Below are 15,439 nucleotides of genomic sequence, written 5' to 3' on the forward strand. Positions count from 1 at the left end.
CTGGTCAACAGGTGCATTTAATTACTATTCTTGATATAATATTTCACAGCCGGGCCCGTTTCAGTGCCCACCAAGAGTAACTGTGAGGACTTACAGTGTTGTGACACCAGCACCACCACCAAAGGCCCAATTTTTCTATCACTGTTCAACAATGGCATGTAATTACAATTCTTGATATAATAGATCACAGCAGGGCATTCCAGCGCCCACCAAGACTAACTGTAAAGGCTTACAGTGTTGTGACAACACCAACACCTAAGGCCCAAATTTCTGCAGATTATAAATGACAGGCCCCTACTTTCAAACATCCAACTTACAAACGACTCCTACTTGCAAACGGAAGGAGACAACAGGAAGTGAGAGGAAATGTACCCCTAGGAAGGGAAATTTTCTCCTGTAAGAGTTAATATGGGAAAAAGGTGTCTCCTATCCACTGATGCTTTATTACCAATCCTTGTTTCACTAAAACCCCAAATTTTCAAAAAAACATTTGTCATTGGAACAGAAAGTGAGGTGAAATCTTCTTAACAGGTGCACAGACAGCAAAACAAATGTTACAGGGGTGATAACCCTTCCCTATGTTTTCCAAAAAGCTTAAAAATAGATTTTTTGGCTGGAGCTACACTTTAAAAATGTACCAGTTCAAAATTACAAACAGATTCTATTTAACAACAAACCTACAGTCCCTGTCTTGTTTGCACCGCCTATATACTGCTGTTCAGAGTATATAGGGCCTTTCTTTTTTTTTATTTGGGTGCGGGGTTACCCTAATATCCATACAAGACCCAAAGGGGCTGGTAATGGCCTGGGGGCGGGGGGGTGACAAATTCCATTTTTCTCAATGATTTTCATCCATATTGCCGGGACCAGACATTACATTAAAATTACTTTTTTCCTATAGAAATTTCATTTTGTGCAGGGACAGTTCTAAACACAGGAAACACATGCCACTTCATAGGCATACTATAGACACCCAGCAGGTACGATATTTAAAGGAATATTTCACCTTTTTTTCACTTTAAGCATCATTGAAATCACTGCTCCCGAAAAAACTGCAGTTTTTAAAACTTTTTTTGCATTGATACATGTTCCCTGGGGCAGGACCCGGGTCCCCAGACCCTTTTTAGGACAATAACTTGCATATTAGCTTTTAAAATTAGGACTTTTGATTTCGAACGTTCGAGTCCCATAGACTTTAATGGGGTTTTAAAGTTTGCGCAAACTTTCGGTCCGTTCGCAGGTTCTGGTGCGAACCGAACCGCGGGTGTTCGGCTTATCCCTACTAAGCACACAGCCAAGATAACAAAGGAGTGGCTACGGGACAACTCTGTAAATGTCCTTGAGCGGCCCAGTCTCTGAAGAGATCTGAAAATGGCCCATCCAACCTGATGGAGCTTAAGAGGTCCTGCAAAGAAGATTGGGAGAAACTGCCCAAAAATAGGTGTTCCAACTTTGTAGCATCATACTTAAAAAGACTTGAGGCTGTAAAAGGTGCTTTAACAAAGTATTGAGCAAAGGCTGTGAATACTTATGTACAATACATGTCATTTTTTGGGGTTTTTCATTTTTAATACATTTGCAAAGTTTCAAACAAACTTATTTCACGTTGTCATTATGGGGTATTGTTTGTAGAATTTTAAGGAAAATAATGAATTGAATCCATTTTGGAATAAGACTGTAACATATCAAAATGTGGAAAAAGTGAAGCGCTGTGAACACTTTTCGGATGCACTGTATCTGATTGATGACATTTATGTCATTGCCACACATTGATTTAAAATTAGGTCACTGCCAAAAAGCAGTTAAAGTGACACTAAGCTTCCATTTTTATAATAAAATAAAATTAGTACAATATGTTGGAAATTAAGTAAAAATAGGATTTTATGCTCACCGTAAAATCTCTTTCTCTGAGTTCATGGACGGACACAGCCTTAATCTTGACTTATAGCTGGATTCAGGTAGGGCGGCTCACTTTTGAGGCGGCGTAGCGTATCGCATATACGCTATGCCGCCGTAAGTCAGATAGGCAAGTGCTGTATTCACAAAGCACTTTCCTCCTAAGTTACGGCGGCGTAGCGTAAATGGGCCGGCCTAAGCGCGCCTAATTCAAATGTGGAACAGGGGGGCGTGTTTTATGTAAATGACTGGTGACCCGACGTGATTGACGTTTTTTACGAACGGCGCATGCGCCGTCCGTGGACATATCCCAATGTGCATTGCTCCAAAGTACGCCGTTTCAACGTGAACGTAAATTACGTCCGGCCCAATTCACGTACGACTTACGCAAACGACGTAAAAAGATAGGCCTGTTCCGACGTCCATACCTTGCATGGGCTGCGCCACCTAGGGAGCAGCTTTATCTTTACGCCGGCGTATCTCTAACGTAAATGGCGTAACTAATTGCGACGGGCGCACGTACGTTCGTGAACCGGCGTAACTCTGGGTATAACCCCTCTCTCTGGGATGTCCGAAAGCAGTGTCAAAATGAGGGGTGGGAACAGCAAAAAAATTAAACTTCACCCCAAAACAGAGCTCCTCAACTGAGGAGTTGTAACTCTAAACAGTCGCCAGCAAAACTATGCGGCCAAAGAAGGATCCGAAGATGCACTCACATCAACTTGTAAAGTTTAGTGAAAGTGTGACCGGGCGACCAGGTCGCCGCTTTACACACCTGGGAAACAGACACTTGATGTCAGAAACCCCATGAGGCACCATTGCCCTGGTCGAATGCATCGTGATAGGGAGGCATCCGACCCTTTATGGCGTAAGCCTGATCAGAATCTGTCGGGTCCACCTCGAAATGGTGGCCGATGAGAACGCTGGGCCCTTCTTGGGACCAGCCACCGAAACAAACAGTGAGTCTGAACTCCGGAACGGAGCAATAACAGAGAAGTATATTCTTGAGCTCGGACAGCGTCCGAGAAATGCCACGTCGTCTCCTTAGGATTCGACGGATGAGGACACAAGTATGGCAGTACAATGTCTTCCTTGAGATGGAAGGTCGAAATGACCTTAGGAAGAATCTAAGGCTGCGAACGCAGCACCATCTTATCCTTGTGGAAGATCAAGACAAGGCTGCCAGCTCAGAACCCATCCTAGCTGACATAACAGCCACCAAAAGGACCACTTTCTGAGAAAGTGTCAACAAGGGAACTTCCCTAATGTTCTCAAACAGTGGTTCTGAGGCACCTAGAGGTCATGGCGTTAAGCCATTGACTGTAAGGCAGGATGACCTATGGGACCTTGCGACAGCAGATCCTCTCGTAGAGGTAGACGCCAAGGTGCGTCTGCTATTCAAATCCCCACGGAGGTAGTGGAGGACGGACTGGAGGGGCCACCTGCCGATCCCCCTTTAGAGATGTTCTTACTACAGAGTGAGTCGCCAGGGGTCGCTGAAAGAAAAACAGCCAGGGCAGATATCTGTCCCTTAACCAATAAGTCAGGCCTGTTCTCTCAGTACCTGGCTTTCAATAGCCATGCCGTTAAGCCAGCGACTGTAAAGCAGGATGCAGTATGGGACCTTGTAACACCAGGTCCTCTCTCAGCGGTAGACGCCAAGGGACGTCTGCTACTAGCCGCACTAGATCGGTGTACTATGGACACCGAGGCCAATCCGGAGCAATTAGGATCATAGGAATCCCGTCTGCCTCCACTCTGCGAAGCAGAAGAGGCAGGAGCTTAGCCGGTACTGACCCCACTGCGCTACTTGCTACTCCGCCCATGGGTCACCTGACCTGGCCACAAACCTCAATACCTTCCGTTTGAGTCGAAACGCCAGGAGATCTATGTCTGGCGTGCCCCCTCTTGGGCAAAGGAGCTGAAACACCTCCGGGTGCAGAGACCATTCTTCCTGGTCCAGCATCTGGCAACACAGGTAGTCTGCCTCCCAGTTTTCCACACCCGGAATGTATAAGGCCGGTATGCTCCTTTCTGCCCATCTTAGGATGTCAGCGACTTCTGACGCTGCAGCCAAGCTACTTGTTCCTCCATGATGGTTGACATACGCCACCGCCGTGGCGTTTGTCCGACTGGATCTTGACTGGATGCCCTTGTAGCCTCGGAGACCATGTGGAGAGGCACAGCCTGATCGCCTAAAGTTCCAGGACCTTGATCGGAAAATAGGAATCCTCTGGAGACCAGCGACCCTGGGTCGACTGAACCCCCCAGACTCCCCCACCGGTAAGGCTGGCGTCCGTCGTGATGACTATCTAGTAATAAGGAAGAAACGACTTCCCGGGCAGAAGTGCCGGTGAGGTCAGCCACCACACCAGGGAGGGCCTGGCCAGGTGGCTCACCGGGATCTGATAATCCAGGGATGATGGGCACTAGTCCCATCTGGACAGAATCTACCTTCTGTAGCACTCACGTGTGAGATAGCGCCTATGGTACCGCCTCGAAGGAGGCCACCATGAGGCCCGGGACTCACATGCAAAGTGACGACAGTTCTGGGATGTCAACTACCGCACCACAGCCCGAGAAGCAAAACTTTGCCTCTGAGGAGTTCAGAATCAATCCCAGATACACTAGGCATTGAGTCGTTACCATTACTGACTTCTGAATGTTCAGTAGCCACCCAAGTGTCTGAGGGCCTGAGTTATAGGCACGCTCACCTCTAATCCTGAGGCTGAAGCGGCCCTCAGAGGCAGGTCGTCCAAGTAGCCCACGACAGCGAAGCCACGTTGTCTTAGTAGGGCGAGAATTGAGGCAATCGCCTTGGTGAACACCCTTGGTGCCGATGCCAGGCCAAAGGGGGAACCACAAATTAATAGTGGTCTTCCCCGACCGAAAGCGCAGAAGTTTCTGATGCTTTGTGCATATGGGAACATGTAGATAGGCATCCCTGATGTCCATGGATGTCAGAAGGCCCCCCGACTGGAGGGTAGTAATGACAGAGTGGATTGATGCCCTCCGGAATCCTTGTACCTTCACAAAGCAATTGAGGGCCCAGAGGTCGAGGATAGGACGAACGCCCTCCTTCTTTGGTACAATGAACAGATTGGAGTGAAACCCCTAAAACCGATCCTGTACTAGGACAGGGATAACCACCCCGCGTTCCAGCAGGTCTTGAACTGCCCCATCTAGGGCTTCCAGACGAGCTGGTAATAGCTTGGAGGGAAAAAATCTGTTTGGTGGGCAAGATAGGAGCTCTATCTTGTACCCTGATGAGACTACCTCGCAAACCCACCGGTCGGGAACACGAGCGGGTCGCGAATTTGCGAAGACGTCCCCCCACCTGAGGGATGGGTGGGGGCGCACCCTCATGCGGACGTGGTCTTGTTAAGGGGTTTGTTGGGTTTGCGAAACCAGGGACATCTCTGTCCCTGAGCAGGTGTTTTATTGGCCTGTGGTTTTCTTCCCGCAGTGCTGGGCGGGCGAAAAAAAAAAACGCTTGGGTGCGGTAAAGAAGGGCCACTGTGGGAGTAAGGTGCTCTTACCTCCAGTGGCATCCTTAATAATGCCATCCAGGCAAGCTCCAAAGAGTCTATCGCCTTTAAAGGGCGATATAGGTTACGGGATATTGACTCTGCCTTCTTGTCCGCTGGGTCCTTGAAGGCAGGAGCCCCCTCCACCGGAAGGGTGGTCAGCTTGTTTAGTCTGGACACAGGAGGGTCCACTGTGGGGGGCGAGGTCCATTTCTTTAAGAAACTCTCCTCCAGTGGGTAATGTACCGCTAGGTTTTTAGGTACATAAAAGGTCTTTTGTGGTCTGTCCCATTCCTTGTATAAAAGTTTGTCTAAATAAGACACATAAGGGAACACCTTAGCAGTGCGGGTCACCTTACGGAACCCAAAGGGGACCGGCGCTTCTGTTGCTTCTACAGACCCCTCTATTTTTAGGGTATCTCGCACTGTGGTGATAAGGTCACTCACCAGAGCCTTCTCGGGAGCTGACCTGGGTCCAGAATCATCCTTACTGTCTGGCCGCTCTAGGTCTGCAGTGTTAGCTAGACCTGGCTCCGCATCTGAGTTGTCCCCAGAGGATGGCTGGGGGAGGGGGGCGCTTTCTAGCCCCCGTTCTTCCACGCGCTAATTCCACCTTGGCAATGAAGGCCTCTAGGATTGCCGACCTAGCGTCCACCAGTACATCGGGTAACGGGGCATCAATTGCCAGCTCAGGTTTTTCCAGGGAAAGAAACGTCTGTTTCTGACGCCATGTTGCCCACACACTTGACACAGGGTTTCCAAGCAAGGTGGACAACCCACTCTACTAACTGCAGCAGAGATGAGGACTCACCACCCTGGAACCAGCAGTGCAGTGCCGTTTAGCTGAGCTGCTTCTTGTCCACTGAATATAACTGTCAGTCTGCTGAATTGCTGCTATCTACAAGGCTGTTGTCCTTATCAGCTTGTTTGCTAGTCAGCAGCATGTGTCTGTTTGGCTGCTGAACCAGGCATACTGAGGCCCCAAAAGCATGGCCACCAGTGCTGTAATACTTGCATGGGCTACAAACAAAATGGCCACCGAGTGGGACCTAGAGGCCCCAGTTTCATGGAGAGATGCTGCTGGAGGAAGCAGTTCTAATCGCCCTTCTTGGGGTGCACCACGCAGGTCGATGAGCGGCCAGGAAACGCGGTACAGCCCCCCCCTTGGGCGCCATGTGAGCAACACCTCCAGCGCTGGGCGGCTACTAGGGTTGCCACCTCATCCCTTTAAAACAGAACACATATTAATTACACAGGTTCTGGGGCTAATTGAATGCAGATAAGGCAACAAGTGAGTTTAATTACCACATTAATCAGCCACAGAACATGTGTAATTAATATGTGTTCTGTTTTAAAGGGATGAGGTGGCAACCCTAGCGGCTACAAGAAAATGCCAGCTGTAGTGCATATAGACCCCAGAAGTATGGCCGCCGTGCTCTGAGTAGAGGCCAAGTGGCTACAAGAAAATGGCCACAATAGTGTATATAGACCTCAGAAGTATGGCCGCCGAGCTCTGACTAGAGGCTACAAGAAAATGGCCGCCAGGTATACAAACAATCCAGCATGGTACAAACGCACAGCAGCAGAATCTCTTATGCAGCTCTCTACATTAAAAGAGGGAAGCAGCAGCTGACAACATGGACACAGGTAAGCAATATCTATGCACTTATACTTTATATTGGTTCTCAGGTGGGGCTCCCCAGGGCAACCCCCACCTCAGCAGTCTAGGGAGGAGGGAAGGGGAAGGAGGGGAGAAGGGAAATATATAGCCCTTTACTCACCTCTCCAGGGATGCCCAGCTCTGTTTTCTTGCCGAAGCAAGGTAGTAGTACTTACCCTCCTGTGGTTTTATGCTGGAAGAATCCTGGACAGTGCATCTTCCGCATGGTAACGGAGATGACTGTCGGCCAGGCTACTGCGACTCGGCCCTGCAGACCAGTATGCAAGCCCTAGAGCGTATAGCTCACCGGCCACCCGTAGAGCGACGGGCATGTCGTAGACAACCCAGCGTGCAGCTACGGTCTGCACACGCTCGATGGCCGAAACTGGGAAGAATACAAGGATCCAAGATCCAGCCTGTCGCCCAGTCGGCAGTTGATCGAAGATCGCAGGAAAAAAATAAAAATAAAAAATAAAAATCCAGCATCTTAAACTAACAGCCTCCAAGCCATGGGCCTGAAGGGGCCATGTCTTCTCCTGAAAATAGGCAGAAAAAAAATGATCTGCGAGATGCAGAGAGAGGAGTTATACCCAGAGGGCCCGCCTGGGCGGGGCTATAGGGTGTGTATGATAGTTAACCTTTTAGATACGTTTCTGCCTAGTCAACTCCTAATGGAAGGCTAATACCCACTAAGTCAAGATTAAGGCTGTGTCCGTCCATGAACGAAAGAGAAATAAACTTTCCACCTCTCTCTTTCTTTTGTTTTATCTCTTAAATGCAGGCTTTTCTACTACTCTCAGACTGTCTGTACTATGGTAGCTATGTCCGTTCTCCTTGCCCCCCCCCCCCCGCATGAACATATCCACCCTTTCCTTCTTGCCCCTGAGATGGACTACATATTTTGGTGCAGATATATTTGGTGCTATTCAGCTCTATGGGAACTGTGGTGCACATAGAGTGGAGCATGTGACCAGAATTAACTGTAATGCTCACTCTGCACAGGACAAAAAAGAAGCCTAAAAACAATGGTAATATATTTTTAAACAGCAATGAGATTTTATTGCAGAAATAGCCCTGGTCTACCACTTACTGGTCACCTCTTGCAGAACAACACCATACTGTATAAAGTATCGCCAGCATCTGACACAATTTTAGTTATATCCTATACCTGTGCACACCAATGCATACTGTGGTTACACCTGTCAGCTGCCATATTACTACAGTTCTGCAGGGACACTCTAGCCACAGGTGGAACCACAATGCACAGTGGAGGACTAAGGCCCCTTTCACACTTATACGACTTGTCCCACAATTTGTGATGGCAAAGTATCATGACAAGTCGTTTTCCATGATTTCCAATAACAACCATTCATATTAGTATGACTTCAAGTTGTTCAGACTTCAAAGTAGTCCCTGCACTACTTTGGTCCGATTTTGATGTCACTTACTCAGGCATTCCCTGAAATTGCGGCAAAATCGAGGTAAAACAGTGTGACTTTGAAGTTGCAGTAGTGTGAAAGGGGCCTTAGGCAAACTCTAAAGAGTGTTACATGTTTAAGATACCGAGGGGTTGATTCACTAAAGGCAAAAACACTGTGCACTTTGCAAGTACAGTTTCTCCAGATCTTAGTAAATGAGGTAAAGCTTTACTTTGCAAAGAATAGCAAATCACATGCAGGGGGGAAAAAAAAACATGCATTTTTGCTTGCACATGATTGGACCATGATTGGATGATGGAAGTAAGCAGAGCTTCCCCTCATTTACTAAGCTCTGGAACAATTTGCAACTGCACTTTGTAAAATGCACAGTGTATTTGCCTTTAGTAAATCAATTCATTTGTCTGATGTAACTTTTCAAGAAAGCATAGGCAGCTTGGGTGTGGGAGAGATAAGTATTTATTTTGCAGTTTTATTTATTTAATTTTTTTATGAAATTTGCTTTAGCCGCTAATTTAGGCCTAGGCTTAAGATGGCCATATGTCATTAGAATTCTGGTTAAAAGTCTTTGTTTTCAGAACATTCATTTTATTTTTTTTGCATAGCTGTTTTCTACATAGGTACAAGAAAATTTGAAGGAGCAATCTGAAACTGAGAATGTAGTTTTTGTTCTTAAAAATTTGGACCAAATGTTATGAAACCTGTTTAATATATCTGGGATTCTATTCAAATAGCAGATCTGGACACAATTTTTAGAGATTTCAAGAAAAATGTATTGACTGGCGAGAGAATGATGGGGTGAACAATCTTTCAGAATTTTCATCCAAAAAATCCTACTGCTGTATGACAAGTTTGGGTGGCAAAGTGCAAAGAATGTAATGCAATTTACAAGCACAGAGCTTCTTTTCTCTGGCTTACCTTTCTAATTCGCAGCCAATAGTGGTTTGGATCAAGATAACCTACCTATATCAGTTTTGATCAGTTGTGTTGAGCCTTTCAAACCCTACATTTCCAAGCTCTGGTCTAAATTTGGACAAAAACACACCCTAGGCTTTAGAGCTCTCCAGGAAAACATGGAAGCACGTGGAGCTTTAGTTGTATATCCATTTTTTTATTGTTAGATTTGTAGTTTTCAGTTTGAAAGACAAAATGTCATGCTTTTTTTAACCTCTTTTGTCCCAGGAATCTTTTAAGGAGCAGGGATAGTCTCAAGCTTTCATAAATCAGCTCAAGCATCCACACAGATATCTTGTTATCAGTATAAAAATGTTCTGCTTCCGTTTTACTGTCACCTGCTCTTTTGTTTTTTTTTGTTTTTTTTGTGCTATACTTTTTGTAATCCTCGTAACATCTGGTCGTCTAGCAGGTTTGGGTAATCCTATTTCTAAACTTGCCACTTTATCTGTGAGAGACTATCCTCCCCTATTTGATTTATTGAATAAACCCACTGATCTCTTTGAAGCTCAGTGCGTTTACACAAGGGGCACAGTTTTGATGTCTGGAGCAAAGAGAAGGGGAAATGGATTATGCTTATGGCAGCCAATCATATTCCGTCTTTTTCATATGAAAGTAGAAAATGCATTAGTTGCTTTGGTAATAAATTATTAAGATCCATCTCATAGTAGGTTGGGCATTAGTTATTTTAAAATGTAAGTTTATACCTAAATGTTTGCTATGGGGTTAACAAACAAGCCCCAGCATTCCTGGAGTAAGAAATTAACCCCAGCTTACAGTTAGAAATAAACCCTAGCATCCCTGGGGTAAGAAAAAAGCCCCAATTGTAGTTCCTAGCACTGCCGCAGAGGAATAGCAAAGTTGAAAGTTAGGGTTTCCAAAGTGGAAACCCTAACTGCACTCCATTTAATTATGTTGGTAACCTACCCAACACTACTTAATAACAAAGCAGTAGTGTGAAGTAATTTATAGCAAACACTCAGAAACATACCCCCTGCAGTGTTTTTATACATTTGAAATTTTGCTATTTGCTATTTTTTAAGATCTGAAAGACAGCATGCAAAAAGAATGATGACATATTTTGTGATCATTTTATGTGATTTTAGGGTGATTGGTTGTTGTTTTTGATCATTCATGCACCAAATACTATCAGATATCGTTTAGCTGTATTCTGAACAGTTATCAGTATTAACGTTTGTAGAAAATTATCATCTGCTAAGAATGACTTACAATTTTTCTCCATTGTTTTGGCTCATTTCTTGAAACAGAAATTACATTCTCAAAACAACATGGACAAATCTCCAAACCACTTGGCAATTGTTCACAACTGAATTGAATTTCTCATTCATTTCTTTAAATTGCAAATGTCTCAGTACATGTCTCAATGTCTCAGTACATCTTTCAAATGATTAAGTACAAGTAACCTACATTTAGCACAATTTCCAAATGAATAGATCTTGTTGATCTAAACTGATTGTCAATTCTCAGTCTAATGCCGCATACACACCATCACTTTATGTGATGAAAAAAAACGACACTTTCTGTGAAGTAAAAAATTACGTTTTTGAAACTTCAATTTTCAAAGACGAAGTTGCCTACACACCATCGTTTTCTCACAATGATCTTGCAAAGCGAGGTTACGTTCCACCACATTTTACCATTGAAGCTCGCTTCATAAGTAGCTTCTGGGCATGCGTGGATGAAAAAACGTCTTAGAAAACAAAGTTTTTTGCTACACACGGTCAATTTCTGTGAAGTAAAAAGTGCACTTTTGAAAAACGACACATAAAATTGAAGCATGCTTGAATTTTTTTTGGTCGTTTTTTACAAGACATAAAATGATGTTTTCCCCCACACACGATCAATTAAAGTGACGTTTTTGAAAACGTCATTTTTTTCCATCACATAAAGTGATGGTGTGTACGCGGCATTATGGTTGTTCTCTCCAAAATGTGTCAGCGTCATTTCATTGTTTAAATCATCACATGCACAACAGTCTGTTCAATTGTCAAAATTATTCAGGAACATAATACCATGAATCAGTAGTGTATTTAGGTTTTGTGCTGCCCTAGGCCTGACTAAACTCGTGCACCCCTAAATAAAATATGACCCACCCCTTCCTGTCAAGGCCACACCCCTTTCTGTTTAAGAGCCGCCCTGAAATTTTTGGGTGGGACACTAGTTCTTAGAGCCTGGGGGAGGGGGGTAATGGACTCCCTTACAGTAATTTGCATAGATTTCCTCTCACTTCATGTTTGGCTATGTTTAGTTACCTGACAGGTGATGTCCATAACTGTGAATGCTGCCAAACATGTATATATAGAGCTTGACCATGCAGAACCAGTACAATTTCTGAACATGGAGGCACCTGGCCAAGTAAATGAACAAGGGCAACTGCCTGCTCGAGGAAGAGGAGGAGGAGTAAGGGTGCATGGTGGTGGAATAGGGGGGAAGAGGCAGAGGAGCACGAAGACACCATGCTGTTCCTGATGAAATTCGGGCCACAATTATAGATCAGAATATAACATACAATACAGTAAGAAAAAGGGTCAAAGAGCTGCAATTACAGTAGTGCCTCCCATGTAAATCTATCTAATACTGTAACATTTCAGTAAGTCTAGTCGTTGATAATTTTCCCCCTCCCCTTTCTGTCAAATACCCCCTGTAGTACCTCTGCATAGGGAACATGTATCCCAGGTTTGGAACCACTGGAATACTGGCCAGTATTATATTGAACTTGTGTAGAGCATAGAACATTCCTATGTAGCTGTCTGTAACTGTAGTGTATGACTGATTTGATGTTTTCTTTTTTTACTCTATTGTAGAGAATAATGGCATTGGAAGGAAACAAGACCTCTCACATACTTGTGTATGTGGATGAGGCTGGCTTCAACCTGGCCAAGGGCCGAAGACGTGGCCGTAATTTTATTGGCCACCGGGCCCCGGTTGATGTCCCAGGCCAGCGAGGGGGCAATATAACTATGTGTGCTGCCATTTCTGAGAATGGTGTGGCCACTCACATCCCCAGTCTTGGCCCATACAATACACAGAAGCTCCTCATCTTCTTGGACCACCTTCATTTGGATTTGATCCCTGAAAATGAGAGAGGTCTCATAGGGCCTCACCTACCACAATATATAATTGTATGGGACAATGTGAATTTCCACCGTGGCCCGCTTATCAGGGCCTGGTTCACTGCTCAGCCATGGATAGATATGGTGTTCCTACCACCTTACTCTCCTTTCCTCAATCCTATTGAGGATTTTGTCTCTGCTTGGAGGTGGAGAGTGTATGAGCATCGGGCTCAAGATCAGAGGTCTCTGCTCCATGCAATGGACGCTGCCTGTCAGGATATTACAGGAGATCAGTGTAGGGGATGGTTGCAACATGCACGCCGTTTCTTCCCTCGTTGCATCGCAAGGGAGGATATACGCTGTGATGTTGACAAAAATCTGTGGCCAGACAGACAACAGCGTGTGGATGGGCAGGAGGGTGAGGATCGTGGCAAGGAGAGGGAGGGTGAGGATGGTGGGCAGAATGGTGAGGATGGTGACCAGGAGAGGGAGGGTGAGGACAGCGACCAGTGAAGAGATGTTACAGTAGTTGTGAAACTCCAGGTTTATTTACAGCATTGTAGGCTAAATGTAATTTTCCTTGTTTGTGTATTTATATTTCTGTATATTATGCTGTATACATTTTCTTTTTACTCTGATGTATGGAAGTTACTTTGTGTGTGAATGATAATGGTTACAATACTGTAAAGTAATTTTTCCTTGGCAGTATTGGAGCAATGTGTAAGAGGCGACTCTTACCCTAAAATCTTTTCTTTTTTTTCAGTTTTATACACAATTGTATTCAATTAGCTAGACAAAAAATGTACAATAACCATTGTCAATGAAGGACTGGGCTAAGACTGAAAGGTGGACATGAGGGATATTTCAATGGTCCTCTGCCCTAGAGACAAAACATCTAAACATTTTGACTTGTGGTGCTGCTTACACAATGCCAAAGGGACAAAGCATTTTGGGGGCACTGACTATTTGAATGAGAAAGAAATTTAGCTTTAACACATGAGTGAACTGTTTTGGGAAAGATATGAGCTTTTGAAGGTGAACCATGGTGTTGTGCTGAACCATCCAGGTTATTTTGACAAAGGCACCAAGAGAGCTGAGAATGTCTGGTCTGTTTCAAGAAATGAGCCAAAGCAATTGAGAAGAATCTTTGCCATTTTGGGGAACTGACTCTTTATATGGGAAAGGAATATGGTTTTGAAGCATGAGTGAACAGTTTTGGGAGAGATATGAGCTTTTGCACGTGAGTTATAGTGTTGTGCTGAACTGTAAGGCCCCGTACACACGAGGAGACATGTCCGATGAAAACGGTCCGCGGACCGTTTTCATCGGACATGTCTCCTGGGAGCTTTTGGTCTGATGTGTGTACACACCATCAGACCAAAATCCCCGCGGACAGAGAACGTGATGACGTAGAAGACACCGACGTTCTCAAACACGGAAGTGCCATGCTTCCACGCATGCGTCAAATCAATTTGACACATGCGCGGGATTTCGGGACGCTGGTTACACGTCATAACCAGCGGACATGTCCGATTAGGTGTGCTAACCATCGGACATGTCCGACAGACATGCTTGGTAAGAAACTTTTGTCCGCTGGAAACCTGTCCGCTAGGCCGTACACACGGTCGGACATGTCGGCGGAAACTGGTCCGCGGACCAGTTTCAGCGGACATGTTCGACCGTGTGTACGCGGCCTAAAACTGTTTTGCCAAATGATCTTAGAGTTTTGAGAATGTCATTTTTGTTTCAAGAAATTCGCCAAAACAATAGAGAAAAACTGTAATATAAAGAAAAAGGAAATTAATTTCTATGTCCCAATTGACTAATTCTTAGATGTTGATTTTGAACATTATAATTGTCATTGTTGTCCATTGTATCTTATACAAAAACACCATCCTCATTATGGCTATCCTTATAATGACCAAATTCATGGCAATTCTCAAATTATTTTATCCACTGTCTACAGGCTTTTGATCACTAATTAAAATAATTGAAACTGTTGATGGTATCTCTGATTGGTGAAAAATAGGCAAAATGGTTTTAAATTGTGCAGTGCAATATGCACAGCCAGCATTAGCCTTGCCTTATGTGGCATAATGTACATCTATCCAATAATTACAATTTGTTGGTTAGCTATTCATCCCTAAATGAGCCCCCCAAGTTCCAGATCCTGCTAGGATTTGTATCTAACACTATGGGTTGTGTACATGAGTTGGTTTGATGTTTCAAATGAGGATTGGGTATAACTGCTCCAAATTCGAAGCATCACTGTTAAGGCTCAAACATAGTGAGGTAAGACTTTTTCTTTAAAAAATAATAACACAAGCTTTGTCGAAGCTCAAACAACATAAACTTATGCCCTTATGTATAAGCCCTAAAAGTTGGTGTAAATAGAGAGCTAATCAAGATTTATTTTGGCCATTAAGGTAAATTAGACTTTTAAAACCCTGTTGTTTTTTTAAGTCGTGTTGAAGAAGAAAGGCTAATATCATGCATTTCATGCATTTCTCAGGTTCACCTGGCATGGGTCAGATGGCAGAGTATCACCTGGTGATGTCTCTTCTTTGACAACTGCAGGCCACATCTCATTCTTTAAATATAGGTTCATTACATCAGTACACAACATGAGACAACATCATCAAATGGCAAGATTCTTTAGTACATTTTAGAGCATTCACTGTGTGAAGCTGCTTACCACAGGAACAAAGCCTTGTGGCCTTAAATATCTTTGTTTTTTCCCCAATAAGATCACCCTGCAGATCCAGGTATCAGCAAGCACAAGTGATCTGGCCTAAATCTTGATCTGTGAAATTCTGACTACTCATTTCTAATTTGCATTGGGTTACTAAACATTGCTAATCTTAGCAAATGTAGTTACATTCATCAAAATGT

General features: G+C 44.4%; 1 protein-coding gene across 6 annotated transcripts in view; it reads right to left on the minus strand.

The window, feature by feature from the left end:
• Nucleotides 1-15,439, minus strand: part of LOC120909154 (calcium-binding protein 2-like) — a 335,054-nt gene that overhangs the window by 90,889 nt on the left and 228,726 nt on the right. The window lies entirely within an intron of this gene.

This window comes from Rana temporaria, chromosome 8 (genome assembly GCF_905171775.1).
Source record: "Rana temporaria chromosome 8, aRanTem1.1, whole genome shotgun sequence".
NCBI lineage: Eukaryota > Metazoa > Chordata > Amphibia > Anura > Ranidae > Rana > Rana temporaria.